Source organism: Dasypus novemcinctus, chromosome X (assembly GCF_030445035.2).
Source record: "Dasypus novemcinctus isolate mDasNov1 chromosome X, mDasNov1.1.hap2, whole genome shotgun sequence".
In the NCBI taxonomy this organism is placed as follows: Eukaryota; Metazoa; Chordata; class Mammalia; order Cingulata; family Dasypodidae; genus Dasypus; species Dasypus novemcinctus.
This window is the reverse complement of record NC_080704.1, coordinates 30,664,866-30,670,865: the sequence shown is the minus strand read 5'-3', so window position 1 is coordinate 30,670,865 and position 6,000 is coordinate 30,664,866.

The following is a 6,000-nucleotide window of genomic DNA, read 5'->3' as shown; positions in this document are numbered from 1 at the left end:
ATTACTTCATAAGTAAAATCCCCATACCTCTTATACCCCCCTTAGTTACCTCTCAGAATTGATATATCTTCTTTGTCATTGCTGCAAAAAATATTACAATATTACTGTTAACTCTCATCCATAAATTACATTAGTTGTAATTTCCCTGTGTATCACCATATTCTTAATACTTTGTAAAAGAACATTAATTGCAATCTTCACCCACCACAGAAATCACTATGTTATACATACACTTCTTGCCCTTGCCACAACCAGACTTATGCAAAAAATGAAGAAAGAATTCTAATGTATTTTTAATCTCATCCATTGTGTCTTTCATTCCCATAATCTCTGTTACTTTTCTTTGCAGGCTTTCAAGTTTTTCTTTATGTTTACCAGTGTCCACTTAATAACCTTTATCACTTTAGTCATATTTTCTTTGAATTCCTTGAATTGATTTAGGAGATTTGGGTGATTATCATTGATTAATTGTCTTAAATCCTCTTAAGGATTTTTGGTCTGTTCCTTTGGCTGGACATATCTTCTTGTTTCTTAGTGTGGCTTATAATTATTTACTGATGTCTAGGCATCTGAATATGTTGGCAAATTTACTCTGATGATCAATTTCTCTCTCTTGCCTAGTGGTTTTATTTCATAGCTCTTCTTTGATTTTTTTATTCTGCTTGTTCTAAGTGTTTAACATCGCCCAGCTTAAGTTATTAAAATAGGACCAGGGACTCAATAATGGGGTGCAGGCCAGATCAAGAGGACTGGGACAAAAGATACCTACAAGCGGTTTTTCTCCTTGTAGTTTCCCCACTGGCCAGCGGATGGATGGCACATGTGGGTGAAATTTTCCACGGAGCAGACGCTTTCAACCTCCATTTCTCTGTGATTAACCTCCCCTTCTCTGTGATTCTCCTCTGGCCAGAGCCAAGATTCAAAGCAGGCTCAGCTGGCCAAATTCACTGAAGAGAAACCACTCTCCACCCTCCACCACACCCTCCCTCTTCCCAGGGAGTAAGACATCTGTTCCCCTCTCAGCTGGCTGTAATAAGCCACAGGTGTTATCCAGATTGTTCACCTTGAGCCTGGGTGATGTATGCCATTCCCAGCTGTGGGGTTAGTAACTCAAGGTTTTTGTTTTGGATTCTTTGTCTTTCTCTCCCTCACCCTCCTGGGGGGTATGCAGCATTCTCCTGGACTGCAGAGCCCCAAAGCAGGTCCCTCAGACAGCTTTTTTCCCTTCCTCAGTTATTTTTGTGAGAAAGTTGAGCCCTGACTATCTATTCTGGTGCCATCTTCTCAGAAGTGTCCTCTCACTGTATTGTTTATTTGCATTTTTCTGATGACCAGTGAAGTTGAGCATCTTTCCATGTGCTTATTGGCCATTTTTATATATTCTTTAGAGAAATGTCTATTCAAGTCCTTTGATCATTTTTAAATTGGGTTGCTTATCTTTTTGTTGTTGAGTTGTAGCTGTTCTTAATATATTGTGGCTATTAAGTCTTTATCAGATATATGGTTACTTATTATTTTCTCTCATGCTGTAGGTTGTCTTTTCACTTTCTTGATAGTGTCCTTTGACCTACAAAAATTTTTAATTTTGATGAAGTGCATTTTATCTGTATTTCGTTGTTTGTGCTTTTATCTTTTATTTTCATATCTCAGGAATTGCTGCCAAATTGGAGTTTATGAAGTTTTCTCCCTATGTTTTCTTCTAAGAGTTGAATGGTTTTATCTCTCATGTTTAGGTATTTGATCCATTTAGAGTTAATTTTTTTCTATGGTGTGAGTATAGGGGTCCAACTTCATTCCTTTGCATGTGGATATCCAGTTTTTCCAGCACCAATGTTGAGGAGACTGTTCTATCTCAAATTAAAGTATTTGTGAAAAATCAATTGGCCATAGATATGTGGGTTTATTTCTAAACTCTTATTCTTTTTTTTTTTTTTTTTTTTTTTTTTTAATGTTCATATAATTATTATTTATAAAACAAAAATTTAAAATGCAAAAATATGTAATCAATTTTTTTCTTGAAGATATACATAAATGTAAAAGTATAAGGGAATGTTTGTTTATTGTTTTTTTTTTTTAATTTTTTAATTTTTTATTGACTTTGTAATAATATTACATTAAAAATATATATGTGAGGTCCCATTCAACCCCACCCCCCCACCCCCCCTCTCCCCCCCCCAACAACACTCGTTCCCATCATCATGACACATCCATTGGATTTGGTAAGTACATCTTTGGGCACCTCTGCACCTCATATACATTGGTTCACATCATGGCCCATACTCTCCTCTATTCCATCATGTAGGCCCTGTGAGGATTTACAATGTCCGGTGATTACCTCTGAAGCACCATCCAGGGCAGCTCCATGTCCCGAAGACGCCTCCACCTCTCATCTCTTCCTGCCTTTCCCCATACCCTTTGTCCATTATGTCCACTTTTCCCAATCCAATGCCACCTCTTCTATGTGGACACTGGATTGGTTGTGTCCATTGCACCTTTATGTCAAGAGGAGGCTCAGATTCCACCTGGATGCTGGATGCAATCCTCCCATTATCAGTTGTAATCACTCTAGGCTCCATGGTGTGGTGGTTGTCCTTCTTCACCTCCATCTTAGCTGAGTGTGGTAAGTCCAATAAATCAGATTGTAGGTGCTGGAGTCTGTTGAGGCTCAGGATCTGGCTATCACATTGTCAGTCCAGAGATTCAAATCCCCTAAATATATCTTAAACCCCAACATTAACTGCACCTCCAGCACATTAGCATGAAAGTCTTATGAAGGGAGATCCCATCTGAGTCCAGATTCATCACACATAAACACCATTTCCAAAGAGGGGCCATCTGCCCTGGTAGTTAACCCCATCGGCCATGACCATAACTCCCATGGGTCTCTTTAGCCCTCAAAGGAACCAATATCTGGGGGTTGTATCTGCTTTATCTGTCTCTCTGACTCTGCTCAGTTGTGCATGAGGGCAAACCTTCTGCCAGCCTCCAGACTCTTTTTTAGAAACTCGTAGCCATATAAACTCATTTCTCCTTTCCATTTCCCCCTTACTTTAGGTCAAACAGCATTTTAAAGTCATGGTATTTTATGTAGACATGGATATTCTGCTGATCCGCATTGAACCTTCCGTATAAGGTCATTTTCCAGTTGCATCATCAGTTGGTAGTTGATAGTGGTCCCTCGTTGCCAGGGAGGCTCATCCCCGGGTGTCATGTCCCACGCTGGGGGGAAGGCATTGCATTTACATGCTGAGTTTGGCTTCGAGACTGGCCACATTTGAGTAACATGAAGGCTGACAGAAGGAAATTCCCAGGCACAAAGTTGCTCTAGGCCTTTCTAAACTCTTATTCTATTTCACTGGTCTATATGTCTATCTTTATGCCAGTGCCACACAGTTGTTATCGTTGTTTTTCATTCCCCGCCCCCTTGCACCTTGCTTGCTATCTGCTATCTGTGTCCATTCACTGTGCGTTCCTCTGTGTATCTGTATTTATTTTTATTTCCACCTCCCCTTGCAGCTTGCTTATTGTTTTTGCTCTCTGTGTCCATTTGCTGTGCACTCTTCTGTTTTTGTTTTTTGTTTTTTTTTTTTTGCTTGTCTCTCTTTTTTGTTGTGTCACCTTGCTGAGTTGGCTCTCCATGGTGCTTGCAGGCTGGCAGTTCTCTGAAGTGTGCAGACGAGCCTGCCTTCACAAGGAGGCCCTGGGGCATGAACCCAGGGCCTCCCATATGGTAGACAGGAGCCCACCTGATTGAGCCACAGCTGCTTCCCCACACAGTTTTGCTGATTGTAGCTTTGTAGTAAGTATGGAAATTGAGAAGTGTGATTTCAACTTTGTCCTTCTGTTTACATAACAATTTGGCTATTCAGGGCCCCTTGCAATTCCATATGAATTTTAGGATCAACTTTTTTATTTCTGCAAAAATGACTGCAGAGATTTTGAAAGGAATTGAATTTTAGATTGATTTGGGTGTTATTGACCCCTTATATTAAATCTTCCTATCCATGAACATAGGATGTCTTCTCATTTATTTAGCTCTTCTTTAGTTTCAGCAGTTGTTTTGTAGTTTGCAATGTACAAGTCATTGATTAAATTTATTCCTAAGTCTTTTATTCTTTCAGATGATATTGTGGGTGAAATTGTTTTGTTTTGTATTTTAATTTTCACTTTGGAATGCTCTTTTCTGGTATGCAGAAACACAACTGAGTTTTGCATGTTAATCTTGTAACTTTCAACTGTGCTTAATTGTTTATTAGCTCTAATAAGTTTCTTATGGAATTTTTGGAAATTTGTATAGAAAGGCTCATGTCATCTGTGAAATGAGATAGTTTTACTTCTTCCTTTCCAATTTAGGTGCCTTTTATTTCTTTTTCTTGCCTCTGGCTAGAACTTCCAGTACAATACTGGATAGCAGAGGTGAAAGTGAGCATCCTGTCTTGTACCTGACTTCAGGGGGAAGGCTTACTTTCTTTCACCATTAAGTATAATGTTAGCTCTGGCTCCATCCATGTTCTTGCCCCAACCACTCCTATATCCAATGGTTACTCCATCTCTGATGTATTTTCAACCTCTTCCTTACTAGAGATCTCTTCTCTCATATCATATCATATCATAGACATGTTCCATTGTTTTCAGTCATTAAAATAATAAAAATAATAAGCATGTACCCCACAGCTTTCTCTGACAATTCCCTAACTCTCTCAGTTCTTTCACAACCAAGTATTGGGACAGAGAAACCCAATAAGTAATACTTAAGATATCTTCCTCAATTTATAACAAACTGAGATAAAAGCATAGAAGATATATAAATGAAAAGCTCGCAATACATCTCCCCTAATTATAAATTATCAATGATTTCCTACACAAGACCATACAAAATTATAGCTCTGTTTACCTTCTTGTTTCAGCTCTTGCCAACCAGTATCACACTGCCACCCCTCCAACTAAAACTTACAGAATTTAGTGAACTGCTCTGTTCCTCTGTTGTACAATGTCCTTTTCTCTAGGATACTTATTTTTAAGCAAACTGAGCTCTGCCTGAAGCATTCTTCTTTTCTTGTCTTCACTCGCATTTGATTATGAAATTGTCTGCCTCATGCAGAGATTCTTAGCCTTTTCCATGCTATGGATACCTTGGCAAGCTGATGGAGCCTTTCTAGGAATAATGCTTTTAACAGCAAAAAGTAAAATATATAGAATTGTAAAGGACACCAGTTATATCTAAATATAAGTATATGTTTTTCATTAATACATTAAATAATAAGATCTAGTGGGAGAATTACTATCATTTCAAGTAGTAATAAGCATTATGTGATGTGAAACTATATATATATATACCTTCTAATATTGAAATATTGATATGCCACTGGTACTGCTAATACTGCTGTGTTTTATGCCTACATTCACAATTCAAGGAAATGCTAAATTAATTTAGAGACTGGTTTTATTTTTTCCCCAATGACTATAATCTTATCCCAGGATCCCTGTCAACTTTCAGGTAGAATTTTTTGTTTCTCTCCTGGGGCCTTCTTTGACCTCCCAATTCTGAAATAGGTGTTCCTTCTTTGTTATCCCAAAACAATTACCAATATTTATATAACTGTAATAATCACATTGTAATTACCAATTTAATTTTGATTCTCCTGGGTGACTTAGAAAAAGGAACCATTTATATTTTCTTTGTGAATGTTACTCCAGTTCCTATACACCCAACACAGAGTTCATGAATGAGTAAATGAGCAAATGCATAGAAATTTTTAGTTCAGCGAATGTTGATTACTACTCTTAGTAAAAGGAAGAAAAAGCGCAGATATTTTATCTTCCTGATAATTGTCTTTTCCTTTTGTTCGTATTTTCTGAATGAGTAGAATCATTAGAGATTTATATTTGTGGGCTTTTCAAACATGGCAGTGATAATATAAATACTTTATTCAGGAAAACTCAATCTGAACCTCACAGAATTCTACAGAGAAAAATGCAGAAAAGTCATTCTATGCAGAA